The following is an 11,740-nucleotide window of genomic DNA, read 5'->3' on the forward strand; positions in this document are numbered from 1 at the left end:
CGTGCAATAGCAAAAAGTCAGACACAACGGAGCGACTTCCACTTTTTCACTTAACTGAATGAAAGGATAAATAAACATGGTAAAATGTTTCATGAAAGAATAAAAGTATTTAAAGTAAAGTTAACACCTTATCTCTAAACAAAGATTACCTTGAAGTATGGTCTATTATCACAAAGGTGATTGGGAGTTATCTAGTCTTCTTGCCTGGAGAAACCCAGGGACAGCAGAGCCTGGTGGGCTGCCATCTATGGGGTCACACAGAGTTGGACACGACTGAAGTGACTTAGCAGCTTAGCAGCAGTGTTAAAAATATGTCAATATACTCAATACATACAGCAAAGTGAAGCTATATTATATTAGGGAAGCCCAGGATGGAGTCAAAATCACTTTCCTGTTTCTATATCAGTATGGCCCACTTTATGCATTGTTTCCACTTTCTCCCCTCTTATTATCCCCTCTGTACACATTAGTTAGTTCTATTCTCTGTAATCCACTGAACGTGCTCTTTCAAAGTAGACAGTGACCTCTGTCTTGCCAAATCCAGTGGTTACTTTCTGTTACCTGAATATCCAGAAGCTAATCAATTCATTAGTCTAATTCTCCTTCTTGAAATTCCTTTTTTCTTATGCTTCTAAGGAAAGAAAGTTTACCTCTAAAGAAAGGATTACTTTCATAGGCCTGGATTACTTCTTCTTTCATCGGACATCCTTTCTTAGTCTTCTGCTGCTCCTACTGCTGCTGCTAAGTCGCTTCAGTTGTGTCTGACTCTGTTTGACCCCATAGATGGCAGCCCACCAGGCTCCCCGTCCCTGGGATTCTCCAGGCAAGAACACTGGAGTGGGTTGCCATTTCCTTCTCCAATGCATGAAAGTGAAAAGTGAAAGTGAAGTCGCTCAGTCGTGTCCAACTCTTCGAGACCCCATGGACTGCAGCCTACCAGGCTCCACCGCCCATGGAATTTTCCAGGCAAGAGTACTGGAGTGGGGTGCCATTGCCTCTCTTAGTCTTCTAGTGGTTCTTCTATTTTTTTTTTTCCCAACATCTTTAGATTTCAGAAGTTTCCAGGGCTTGTGCCTGATCTTCCTTTTCTGTATCTGTGTGTTATATCTGTCCTCATTTAGTGCTAAGGCTTTGGTGCATATCTTCCTTAAAGAACCCAACTCTCAGTCACCAGCTCTGACTCTCTTCTGAAGTCCAAGCACATGAGTCAGAATCCATTTTTAACTTCCGTGGTGGTTCAGACAGTAAAGTATCTGCCTGCACTCAGGAGACCCAAGTTTGATCCCTGGGCGGGGGAGATTACCTCGAGAAGGAATGGCTACCCAATGCAGTATCCTTGCCTGGGAAATCCTATGGATAGAGGAACCTGGTGGGTTACAGGTCGCAAAGAGGCAGACACAACTGAGTGACTAACACACACCTACATATCCAGTTGGCATCTCCCCCTGAACATCTCAAAATAAAACAACTGGCTAACCTTCCTTAGCCTTAGCGAAAATAGTTTCTCTTTCAGTGATATAGAAATAGATGGATGGAATTAAATATGTTTTGGAAGTTGAGCTGATTGGATGATTCAATAGATGTGATACTATGGAGTTGCCATATTTGTTATCATGTTAGTCTCCAAAATTACTCCTCTTTCCATAAGTGCATTTCTATAATGGTTGAACTGTAATATAGATGATAGAATGGCCTTGTTCAAGAACAGATCTCATTGAGTGATTTGTTTTTTGCTACTGTATAGGTATTTGGTCTTTTTTTTTTTTTTAACTTTAATTGAAGAGGAGTGATCAGTATATTCACTGTTCTCTTTGAAAATTGAAAAATCTAAAAATCTATCATCAATAGTTTCTTCAGAATAGCATTGAAACATACATTACCAAATGTAAAACAGATAGCCAGTGGGAGTTAGATTCAGGGCACCTAAAGCGAGTGCTCTGTGACCGCTTGGAGGGATAGGGTGGAGAGGGAGGGGCATTCAGTAGGGAAGTGACACACGTATGCCTATGGCCAATTCACATTGATGTATAACAAAACCCATCACTGCCGGGGTCCAGCCCTGGTGGATCCAGGGTGATTCGAAGGTGGGGACGGAGTCAGCGTCTTTGGAAAAATACATATTTAATCACAGATATAGAGAGATTAGAAATGGATAGTGTAGTAGGAAGATTAGTGGAGAAAAGGAGGCTGAACAACTTGGATTATGTGGAATAGCATCATGCTGCAGATGGGAATTCAGCCAGAAAAATGGGAGCAAGAAAGAAGCGACATGGGGGAATCAGTCTTTCTGGAAACTGATCCAATTTCTTTATTTTTGGGTTTGCTTATATACCTTTTGTTACACATAGGGATGAATACAGAGTCACGCGGGAGTCAGCAGTCCTGACCTTTGTCAAAATCAGGTGCTTCACATAAATGTATAAAAAAAAGGTCTTAGGAATATTACATCATCTCCTGGGCATGAGTGAGACCTGCTGACATTTTATTATCCTTTCTTTCTGATAACCAAAAAACTTATTTCTTCCAAGGGTGTTTTTTGTTAAACCAGGCACCATCCTCCAAATAAAGCTACATTCCTATAGGGTGAGGGTATAGTGAGTTACAATCAAGAAAGGAATTTATTTAACCCAAGGTTAACATGATTAGTCTTAAAGGTTAATACTTATTTCTCCTATATGCTTAAAGGTTAATACTTATTTCTCCTATATGTTAGTTATATTCATTATAAGGGTAGGGAACATGGAGATTAGCAGCAAACATCAGCCCAACAAATGAAAATCCTTTCACCAATGCTCCCCTGAAGATCTATTTAGTCTTAAGATATGATAAAGTTACATTCTTACATAGCAAGGACACAGTGATTTATAACAAAGTACAGTGATCTATTACAAAAGAGAAAATCCATTAACTCAAAAAGTCTAGTATTGCTAACATCAAAAACTACTATATTTCCTTTGCGATATTCCAAATACATTGATTAATAGATTCCCAGGTGCCTAAGGATATGGAGGCCTGGTGGCAATCATTGACTCAACAAGAAGAAAAAGTCCTATGCTAATTAAGACTCTCAAAATACTCCAAAACTCTCTGTGCTGTTTACGGTTAAGAGGTAGTAAACAATCATGTGCCTAGTGGCAGCAGTATGGATAATCCTGTCACACAAGCTAGTCTGTCAGCAGAGAGGTTTGACCTGAAACATCCTTGTCCCACCCAGAGCAGGGAATCAGCAGCAATTATTGACACAACAAATAAAGAACCCTTCACCAATATAATTCCTAACCAACACACTATACTAATAATTTCTAACTCCCCAAAAGAATTTGCCTTTAGTAAGTCTAAAACATCTCATGCCTCTCAGATTTGGAGGCTGTAAACAATCACATTTGGCAGGACGAACCTATACAGGTGGGCTAGATAACCTTCAGAGGAGTCCGTAAGCTGAAACACTCTTGCCACGCCCAAGAATTTTTATTGCCTTGGAGCTGCACGTTTACTCCTTCTCCGAGAGAAACGGTTATGGGGGAGAGCCCCAGGTAAAGTCAGAGGTGTAGGTGAGAGCATAAAACAGACTCTGGTTTTGGGGTAGATGCTCGGGAACAGGGGTTTCCTGAGGCTTGATCACGCCTTTGCGTATGCCAAGCCTCCTTCCTCATGACCTTTGCCATGGGCGGAATTCCTCACGCTGGCCCCCGGCACATCACCATGTTGTAAAGTAAATATCCTCCAATTAAAATGAATAAATAAAAATTTTAAAAAAGTTTCTCTTCATGCTGAAGCTTATAATTGTCAGTCATAGATGTATGAGTTGCTTGCTATGAATTTTAGACCACTTTGGGAAAACTCATGCAAGTATGTGAAGGAAGAAATAAAACGGAATCATCATTAATTCCACATAATTTATTCAGCAGTAACTGAGTAACTTCTGCATGTTTTGTATCAAACTGAGCTACATATGCAGGAGCATAAATATTATTAAAAAATTCTTTAGGAGAGTTTGCTCCCATGAAAATTTCCTTTACTCATTTTGCTGCATTTTGGAGACTGCACAAGTAATTAAACATGAAATAGGAACACTTTCATCCAGATGTGAAGAGCCAGTTTGCAACAAATACAGCCTGTTTGTCAAAGCCTCTTAATGAGGCTTATTCTCTGATAAAGGTATTTTCTGTTCATTAAACCTGGAGATTTAAAGGTCACCATAAAATCAAATACTAGTTGTTCTGTGGTAGCCTGGGACACATTATCTAACATAATTTCTTTTCCATTGTTGTATAAAGAAAAAAATAGAATGTTTGTTTCAATAAAAATGTTATAAAATTCAATGAATGTTTATTGCCTTATGAATATTTGCTGGATAATTTTTGACTTGTAGCCTTTTAGTGGCTAGTTGAAGGAATGATGCTAAAGCTAGAACTCCAGTACTTTGGACACCTCATGTGAAGAGTTGACTGATTGGAAAAGACTCTGATGCTAGGAGGGATTGGGGGCAGGAGGAAAAGGGAACGACAGAGGATGAGATGGCTGGATGGCATCACGGACTCGATGGACGTGAGTTTGAGTGAATTCCAGGAGATGGTGATGGACAGGGAGGCCTGGCGAGCTGCGATTCATGGGGTCGCAAAGAGTCGGACATGACTGAGCAACTGAACTGAACTGAACTGAATTACCTACAAGGTAGCAAAAAAAAAAAATTACTCAGGTATACCAATTATGTGTAACAAAAATAACTCCTTTGGTTTTGCATCAAGATGTTGAACTAAATGTCTAAATATTAGTAGTAGGAACATGCCTTTGAATTTCATTGGAATTAGCACAAAGAGGAGAGGTGAAAAACAATATAACACTATCAAGGAAAAGTGAAAGTGAAAGTCACTCTGCCATGTCTGTCTCTTTGCGACCACATAGACTATACACTGCACAGAATTCACCAGGCCAGAGTACTGGAGTGGGTAGCGTTTCCCTTCTCCAGGGGATCTTCCCAACCCAGGAATAATGATGGACAAACAAGCATCATATAACATGAAATTAAATATGTATCTTTTAAGCCATTTTACAATATCTTAACAAATAATGTTGATTTAATGTTTAATTCTGTTAGGTCCATACCATTTCTGTCCTTTATCAAGCCCATCTTTGCATGAAATGTTCCCTTGGTATCTCTAATTTTCTTGAAGAGATGTCTAGTCTTTCCCATTCTGTTGGTTTCCTCTATTTTTTTGCATTAATTGCTGAAGAAGGCTTTCTTATTTCTCCTTGCTATTCTTTGGAACTCTGTATTCAGATGCTTATATCTTTCCTTTTCTCCTTGGCTTTTCGCTTCTCTTCTTTTTCACAGCTATTTGTAAGGCCTCCTCAGACAGCCATTTTGCTTTCATGCATTTCTTTTCCATGGGGATGGTCTTGATCCCTGTCTCCTCTACAGTTTCACGAACCTCCATTCATAGTTAATCAGGCACTCTCTCTATCAGATCTAGTCCCTTAAATCTATTTCTCACTTCCACTGTAAAATCATAAGGGATTTGATTTAGGTCATACCTGAATGGTCTAGTAGTTTTATCCACTTTCTTCAATTTAAGTCTGCATTTGGCAATAAGGAGTTTATAATATGAGCCACAGTCAGCTCCTGGTCTTGTTTTTGCTGACTGCATAGAGCTTCTCCATATTTGGCTGCAATCTGATTTTGGTGTTGACCATCTGGTGATATCCACGTGTAGAGTCTTCTCTTGTGTTGTTGGAAGAGAATATTTGTTATGACCAGTGCGTTCTCTCAGCAAAACTCTATTAGCCTTTGCCCTGCTTCATTCCATACTCCAAGGCCAATCTTGCCTGTTACTCCAGGTGTTTCTTGACTTCATACTTTTGCATTCCAGTCCCCTATAATGAAAATGACATCTCTTTTGGGTGTTAGTTCTAAAAGGTCTTGTAGTTCTTCATAGAAACATTCAACTTCAGCTTCTTCAGCATTACTGGTTAGGGCATAGGCTTGGATTACCATGATATTGAATGGTTTGCCTTGGAAACGAACAGAGATCAAGGACAGAAATGGTATGGACCTAACAGAAGCTGAAGATATTAAGAAGAGGTGGCAAGAATACACAGAAGAACTTCACAAAAAAGAGCTTCATGACCCAGATAATCATGATGGTGTGATCACTCACCTAGAGCAAGACATCCTGGAATGTGAAGTCAAGTGGGCCTTAAAAGCATCACTATGAACAAAGCTAGTGGAGGTGATGGAATTCCAGTTGAGCTATTTCAAATCCTAAAAGATGATGCTGTGAAAGTGCTGCACTCAATATGCCAGCAAATTTGGAAAACTCAGCAGTGGCCACAGGACTGGAAAGGGTCAGTTCTCATTCCAATCCCAAAGAAAAGCAATGCCAAAGAATGCACAAACTACCGCACAATTGCACTCATCTCACATGCTAGTAAAGTAATGCTCAAAATTCTCCAAGCCAGGCTTCAGCAATACGTGAACGGTGAACTTCCAGATGTTCAAGATGGTTTTACAAAAGGCAGAGGAACCAGAGATCAAATTGCCAACATCTGCTGGATCGTGGAAAAAGCAAGAGCGTTCCAGAAAAAACATCTATTTCTACCTTATTGACTATGCCAAAGCCTTTGACTGTGTGGATCACAATAAACTGTAGAAAATTCTGAAAGAGATGGGAATACCAGCCCACCTGACCTGCCTCTTGAGAAACCTATAGACAAATTAAGAAGCAACAGTTAGAACTGGACATGGAACAACAGACTGGTTTCAAATAGGAAACGGAGTATGTCAAGCCTGTATATTGTCACCCTGCTTACTTAACTTATATGCAGAGTACATCATGAGAAATGCTGGACTGGAAGAAGCAGAAGTTGGAATCAAGATTGCCAGGAGTAATATCAATAACCTCAGATATGCAGATGACACCACCCTTATGGCAGAAAGTGAAGAGGAACTAAAAGCCTCTTGATGAAAGTGAAAGAAGAAAGTGAAAAAGTTGGCTTAAAGCTCAACATTCGGAAAACGAAGATCATGGCATCTGGTCCCATCACTCCATGGGAAATAGATGGTGAAACAGTGCAAACAGTGTCATACTTTATTTTGGGAGGCTCGAAACTCACTGCAGATGGTGATTGCAGACATGAAATTAAAAGAAACTTACTCCTTCAAAGGAAAGTTATGACCAACTTAGATAGTATATTGAAAAGCAGAGATATTAAACAAAGGTCCGTCTAGTCAAGGCTATGGTTTTTCCACTGGTCATGTATGGATGTGAGAGTTGGACTGTGAAGAAACCTGAGCACCAAAGGATTGAGGCTTTTGACCTGTGGTGTTGGAGAAGACTCTTGAGAGTCCCTTGGACTTCAAGGACATCCAACCAGTCCATCCTAAAGGAGTTCAGTCCTGGGTGTTCATTGGAAGGACTGATGCTGAAGCTGAAACTCCAATACTTTGGCCACCTCATGCGAAGAGTTGACTCATTGTAAAAGACCCTGATGCTGGGAGGGATTGGGGGCAGGAGGAGAAGGGAACGACAGAGGATGAGATGACTGGATGGCATCACCGACTCAACGGATGTAAGGCTGGGTGAACTCCGGGAGTTGGTGATGGACAGGGAGGCCTGGCATGCTGCGATTCAAGGGGTCACAAAGAGTGAGACACGACTGAGCGACTGAACTGAACTGAACTGAATGTTTAATTCCACATTTTCCTGCTTTACCTTATAAAAGTTAATTGTATAAGGTTTTAGGAATGTGAAGCACCTAGTAACTATGGGTTGACCCAAGTATGTGACAGGAGTTGTTAATATAATCAAATGCTGTTTGGTTGCTAAATCATGTCTGACTCTTTTGTGAGTCCCATGGACTGTAGCTTGCCAGGTTCCTCTGTCCATGGGATTTCCCAGGCAAAAATAGTGGAGTCGGTTTCCATTTCTGTCCCTAGGGTATCTTCCCTACTCAGGGATCAAACCTGCATCTCCTGATTTGGCAAGCAGATTCTTTGCTGCTGAGCCATAAAGGAAATCCAAAATGGTCAATACAAGCTTTTAAAAGATACTAAAGTAATTGATAGGCTCTCCGCGCCCGGCGCGTCAGTGACTGTGGCAGAACCTTGTCATCTGGATTCCAGGTGGGGAGTCCTGGTTTCTTCCCACCAGGCATCTGGAAGAAATGTCTAATGCAAAAGAAAAAACATGCAAAGAAAATGAGAAACCAGCCCACCAATGTGACTTTATCCTCTGGCTTTGTGGCTGACAGTGGTTTAAAGCACCATAATGGAGGTAGAAAACCTTTCCAGTCTCAAAAAGAGTCTCATCCTGGAACTTCCCGACATCGGCAGACCAGAACGACGCACTGTCCGCTGGCCGAATCTGATGCAAAGGAGGAGCCTTCCTCCAGGGTAACCTTTAGAAAAAACGGAGGATGGAAAGCGGGTCCCGAGGGCACTTCTCAGGAGATTCCCAAGTATATAACTGCTTCTACTCTTGCTCAAGCCCGAGCTGCTGAAATCAGTGCCATGTTGAAAGCAGTGACCCAGAAATCTTCTAATTCGCTGGTTTTCCAGACTCTGCCTCGGCACGTGAGAGGAAGAGCCATGAGCCACAATGTCAAACGGCTTCCTCGGTGGTTACGGGAGATTTCCCAGAAAGAGGCAGAGAAAGCAGTTCATCAGAAAAAAGAACACTCAAAAAATAAGTGCCATAAAGCTCAGTGATGTCACATAAACCGCTTACTGGAATTTAACCCGAGACAAAAGAAGAACAAACGGCTGGAAACACATCTGGCACGCGAAGCGGTTTCACATGGTCAAGAGGTGGGGCTACTGCCTGGGGGAGAGGCCGACAGTCAAGAGCCACAGAGCCTGCTTCTGGGCCATGACAAGCTGCTGCCTCCTTCAGGATTTATCCTACTACTCTTGTTTGGAGTTGGAGGGCGAAGAGGAAGAAATACTCAAAGCAATTTCTTCAATGTGTACCATAGACACAGGATTGACTTTTGCCGCAGTCCACTGTTTGTCTGGAAAGTGCCAAGGGAGTGTCATGCTTTACTGGGCAAATAAGTATCCCTAGAAATGCTGGGCCCTGTGACATTTATGTGGAAGGCCCAGGGGGCCCCTGGTGACAGTTCTGAGAGCAGGCAGTTGTGGATCTGACTTCATCCAGCTCTTAAACAGGATATCTGAGAGGAGAGGAAAGCAGTGTGCCAGTGTATGGAGCCTACCAAGGCAACTGTCTGGATCCCAGATCCCCTTCTGACACCGTCTCAAGAGAAAAGCCAGGTTGACCTGCCTGAAGAAAAAGTCGGCAAGAAAAGAAAATGGAAAAAGAAAATGGGGAAAACGCTCAACCAGTTAAAAAAGTCATCGGTGATGGAACTAGAGATCCACTTCAACCATATTCTTGCTTCTCTCCAACAGGCATCATGATCTGTGATTTGACTATGGAGATGAATAGATTCCGGCTGATCGGTCCTCTCTCTCACTCCATCTTAACTGAGGCGCTCAAAGCTGCTTCCGTCCACGCTGAGGGAGAGGACACAGAGAAGACACCTCACCGTTGGTGAATTGAAACCTGCAAGAATCCTAATAGTGTTTCCCTTCATCACAGACAAGAAGCCATTTTTGAATTGTTGGGAGGAATAACATCACCAGCAGAAATTCCAACAGGTACTATTCTGGGACTGATGGTTGGTGACCCACGAATAAATCTGCCTCAAAAGAGGCCCAAAGTTTTGCCCAGAAAAATGGCAAGATAATGAGAAAGTGAGACAGCTGCTTCTGGAGGGTGTGCCTGTGGAGTGTTCACATTGCTTTCTCTGGAACCAAGATATCTGTAAGAGTGTCACAGAGAATAAAATCTCGGATCAGGAGTTAAATCGGAAGAGGAGTGAATTGCTGGTGCCTGGGTCGCAACTATTTTTTAGGTCCCCATGAATCCAAGAATCCTATACTTTTGATTCAACAACCAGGAAAAGTGACGGGTGATGACCAATGAGGCTGGGGAAGTGGCTGGGATGTCCTGCTCCCAAAGGGCTGGGGCATGGCGTTCTGGATTCCATTTATCTATTGAGGTGCAAGAGTCGGAGGGTTGAAAGAAACCTTAGTGCATTCTCAGTGTAAAAGGTCCCTTAATGTCCCAGACGATTTCCCAGACGATTTCCTAGACTGCCCTGCTGGGGTTCTCTCTGCTGAAGAGCAAGCGAAACATCTTCTTGAGAAGTACAAGAGACGTCCTCCTGCAAAACAGCCCAACTACGTTAAGCTTGGCACCCTGGCACCTTTTTACTGTCCCTGGGAACAGTTAACTCAAGACTAGGAGTCAAGAGTCCAGGCTCCAGAGGAATCATCTGCAGCTTCCTCTCCAAGTGGTGGGGAGAGTGGCTCGAGCAGAGATGCGGTGCCTCGTGTTCCCGAGCCTGGGAGGACTGCTCAGCTGTCTGACGACCAGGGCGCACCCCTGCGTGACTCCAGTGAGCCTGAGGGAGTCATGGACACAGATTGTCCAGCCGGGGTGGGAACTGAGGAGGCGGCCAGCCAGAGTGCCGCCAGCAGCCCCCTTTGCATTCTCAGGAGTAGAAGATTACTGAGGCAGCTGTCAGCCTGGTGCGGGCCCAGGCCTGGGGGCCGTCAGGCGACCCAGCGAGCTGGCAGAGGGCAGCAAGGACTAACCGGAGAGGCCTGCCTGGCCGTGCTGGATGGCTTCCCCAGGGCCCTGGTGTCGGTCAGGCTGGCCCTGCTGGGGAAGGGCAGCCCTGGCCCACACACCCTGATCTGTGTCTTGGCCGAGGAGGATCTCCTGCAGCTCGGCTGTGATCGGCTGTACCATGGGCCCCAGGAGCCCAAGCACAGCGACCCATTCAAGAGCCAGATCCGGGAACAGAAGGAGAAGAAGCTAGAGAAGAGACTGAACGGAGGGCGTGCCGTGTCCGAGGGCCTGGCAGAGGGCGGCCCTGCAGACCGGCCCCATCCCCTGACCCCGGGCTTGTGGTCAGGCCCCCTCCCCGTTGTGACTTCTCACCGCTCCAGAGTTCTCTTTGGCTTTGTCACACGGGGAGATTTTTCCATGGCCATTGGCTGTGGGGAAGCCCTGGGGTTTGTTAGCCTGACGGGCTTGCTGGACATGCTGTCCAGGCAGCTAGGGCTGGAGAGGGGCCTTGTGTTGCTGAGGCCACCTGCCTCCCTGCAGTATCAGTTTGTAAGAATCATGATTGAGATGTGAACGTGGGTTCGCATCGTGGCACAGAGAAGAACTGTGTTTGCCAAATCTCACAACCAACCAGAGAGCTGTTCCCCTCCCCCTGCCCCACCTTCTGTTTCAAGACATCATGCAAAATTCTTTGGAAACGAGAATAAAGAAATTTACGTATTTATGCAAAAAAAAATAATAAAGTAATTGATATTATGGCAAATAAGTTACTATACCAACATATATAATTCTTTATTATAAAATGTTTTCAAAATTAATTATATAAATATATGTTTTAATAAACCCATTTATAAACTTTCATGTTAACACATTTGAAAATATAAGACCTTGTTGAGCCTTAGAATTATATCTTGAGTATGGACTTTTTATGTCCTGTCTAGGAATGATAATCAAGGATAGAGCCATAATCCACAAAAGAGATAAATCTTTATTTTTAAAAATTAATTTCTGATATAGTCATGATTTTTATTGTATATCCTTAATATCAAATAAAATTGTGCTATTTTAGGATAAATAATAATTTAAAAATTTAGAAAAGGACA

The 11,740-nt window shown here is 43.0% G+C and overlaps 1 pseudogene; it reads left to right on the forward strand.

The window, feature by feature from the left end:
* The first annotated feature begins 8,163 nt into the window (after positions 1-8,163).
* On the forward strand, positions 8,164-11,210 carry LOC101120862 (ribonucleases P/MRP protein subunit POP1-like; annotated as a pseudogene).
* The last annotated feature ends 530 nt before the right edge of the window (positions 11,211-11,740 follow it).

This window comes from Ovis aries, chromosome 16, assembly GCF_016772045.2.
Source record: "Ovis aries strain OAR_USU_Benz2616 breed Rambouillet chromosome 16, ARS-UI_Ramb_v3.0, whole genome shotgun sequence".
NCBI classification, from domain to species: domain Eukaryota; kingdom Metazoa; phylum Chordata; class Mammalia; order Artiodactyla; family Bovidae; genus Ovis; species Ovis aries.